The sequence below is a fragment of the Sinocyclocheilus rhinocerous genome, unplaced genomic scaffold (assembly GCF_001515625.1).
Source record: "Sinocyclocheilus rhinocerous isolate Xijiao unplaced genomic scaffold, SAMN03320098_v1.1 scaffold1252, whole genome shotgun sequence".
NCBI lineage: Eukaryota > Metazoa > Chordata > Actinopteri > Cypriniformes > Cyprinidae > Sinocyclocheilus > Sinocyclocheilus rhinocerous.
In genome coordinates, this window is record NW_015640452.1 from 62,393 (window position 1) to 65,752 (window position 3,360).

Genomic DNA, 3,360 nt, shown 5'->3' on the forward strand with positions numbered 1-3,360 from the left:
TTCAAATTATAATTATAATTATTGATTATTTTGGAGAAGAAAATTATTATAATTTAAATATAGGGGAGGCCAGGGCTGATTGTCACAACAAAGTGTTTCATAATTGTTGGACTCTTTAAATTTAGCATAAAAGCTTATAATAGATAGGCAGGTTCTGTTGTGACAACTTGTCCCATATAGTGTAAGCACTATTGGGGCATATTATGTGTTAAAGGGGCTGTACAGCCTTTTTGTAACCAAGTGTTTAAGATGTGTCTACACAAAAACTGACTTCCAAAATCAAACCGAGCCTGAGAAATATTTTCTGGAGTAAAAAGTGTCACGATTAAGCAAAACCTTGGAGGATCCTTCATTTTTTGTTATTTATATTACACTCACATACAAATATTGCTTTGACTGAACGAAAGCAAAAAGTCTGTGCAGGCACTTTCTCAAAGCTGGAGTCTGTTGGCCAGACTAGAGCTGGATTTAAAATAGGTCCAGTGTGTCAGTGCAAACAAATCCTGCCATAAATGGCGGACCCCAGTAGAGCTGCTATTGACATGCAGATCACACTGATGGGACTTATGAGTCTCCTCACAATGCACAGCAATGCTAGAGAAATTCCTCATCTATGACGTCAAATAAACTGCCAGTCAATTAAACAAGAAGCCATTTGCCACAATGTAGGAAATGCATTGCCATTTGTATATCTTAGTCTTGATACGTTAAGGAAAATGTCGGGATTTCTTTTTATTTTACCCTGTTTGTCTCTTTTAGTATTTTAATATATGAAGCTGAAAGAATGTCCTGTGGCGCTGTCTCTCTCATAGGTGTAACTATGGTCTAATATAGATACATGGCGCCCTCTTGTGTCCAGATTGTGTAGGCCTAATTGTAAATCGAAGAGTGCGCACATGCACGGTCGCCACTTTTTTTTATCTTGAGGGAGACTTCCCACTTTTTATACGATAATATTTTCCATCCCCTATTTTATTAATCCCCTTTCTTTTTTCTTTTTACAATGCCTGTGAGGCATTTAGTTAGCCTAAATATGGCGATTTATAGGCCTACGGGAAAACCCACGTTTACTTACTATAATATAGGCCTAAGTGTATTTTTATTACTAAAATTTACTATTTTGGTTTTTAGGCTATATAAGCTTATCCTTACAATTAAATAAACATGATAATAGCCTACTAATAAAAGCCTAACAATAATTATAAACGAATCCTTTGCACAGACAGTGACGCCCACAGCATCAACGCCATAAATACAGTAATTCTGCCCTAATTATAGGGTACAAAATAAATTAGGCTACATGCCAAGTACTTTTTTAAGAATAAATTAAAATTACTTTATAAACCACCCAAACTGAGGTTGTGTTACTACAGAAACACACAAAGACAAATATAACAGGTCATGATTTTTACCTTAACAATTTTAATGTATTGTCACAGGGAAAATACATTATGAAATAATAAATCGAGTGAAAACAAGACAAGGACATAGACTGGTGATCTGGGTCAGTGTATCATCCGATCATTCAACTATTCCATTCAAACTGATTAACTACTTTTATTTGTCATAACATTAATTATGATTCTGAAGTAGGCCCTGCCTGTTTTTCTAGGTGCCATTGATAAATGCTATGTCACTGGTTAAAAGTGAAATGTTTGGGAGCTACTTCCACTAGATATATTGCAGAGCTAAAAAAGAGAGCAGGAGCGATGGACCGGAGCAGGACTTCGTCCTGCAACAAGTTTTGAAAGGGACGAAATTATTTTTAATGTCACCCAATTATTAATTCAGGTCCTATATTTGTCTGTTATTTTTCCCTTCCAAAACTCATCAGAGAAATGCCTTTTCTCGTGGAGCTCCTGAGACTAAATTTAAATTATTTTATAGCATATAGGCTATAGCCTACTATAATATATAATATATATATATATAAATAATTGTGAAATAGTAAAATCAATATCAATTTGAAGACAATATTTTATTCCAGTGCAAAAACATTGGCAGTAGGCCTACTGTACCGAATATTTCTTTCTGAATTTGAATATTTCTTTATATAATTTAATGATCGAATGATACATGGACCGATCCGTCATTGCGTGTTTAAGTGGACCATGTGGGAAAATATTAATTCTATGGTTAATTAGGATGTAAACGCTTCTTAAAATGTAGCCCTATGCCCAAAATTCAGACTTACACCGTCCACGAGTCAATACTGAAGTTATAATAAAATATCAAAATGCACTTTATGTTGTCCAGCTGATTTTTAAAGGGTCATGAACTGAAATCAAACTTCCCTTGATCTTTTGACATATAACAGGTCAATGTAGCCTACTATAAAAAACACCCTGTAAGTTTCAAAACTCAAAACTTTCTCGTTAAAGAGCTTTTATTGAAACCATAAGCTCAGAAAAGGACTAGTTTTGGAATGTGCCACTTTATGACGTAATACTGTGGCAAGGCACCGCAGGAGAAGGTCAACGCCTACTTATACGTCACTGCCGCTTTAGCTCCGCCCACTGATACGCGCTTGTAGTAGGAGGAGAGGAAATAGAGAAACACAGGATTACTTTATCAACAGAACCATGCAGATGACATTACAAGATTAGCCTACAATGTGTAGTGTAAATTGTGGAAAAAATAGTCTTTGAATTGCCTAACATATCTAGATCTGACGGGAGCGCTGTTGCGTCATGTCACGAATCAATTTCAGGTCAGAAGAGAAGCGGCGCGAATGCTTGCATGTCAGAAATAGAGCGGGACATCAGTTTACTGTCGGGGGTTTGTAGTCAATCTGTGCCGCATCCAGTGTAAACAGAATCGCTGATTATAGTGGGTTCTGTTGTGCCGCTCACGTCAGGTGTAAACACGGGGTAAAATTAGCAAAGAGCTCCTGATCTCGTCAGTGAAACATTGTTTGTTTGTTTGCTTTACTTTGGATTCATTTTTAAACAAGACAGTATGATGCAGGCTTTTCAGGAAGACGGAAAGTAAACGATGATGCAGCACTGAGTCTGACTAGAGTGGATCCAACAGTAATGTCGCAACACAAGTGCGAGTAAACGTGCTTTTACCACTATTGCATTGTCTGTTCCAGACCGTTCTGCAGAGGCTCAAAAACAGGATAGAACATAGTCTATTACTTCTAAAATAGGCCTATGTTTTTTTTTCACACTAACATTATAAGTGAACCTCAGAGAACATTATAAAATTTAAAAAATGCAATTCATGACCCCTTTAATGATAAATTAATCAGTGACAAAGTGATAGTATTTGTTTTCCATAAGATAGCGCTAAACTGCTTTCTTATTTTAAAGTGATCAACATTAATAATCCACCAAATAATCCTCTCTCTCTCTCTCT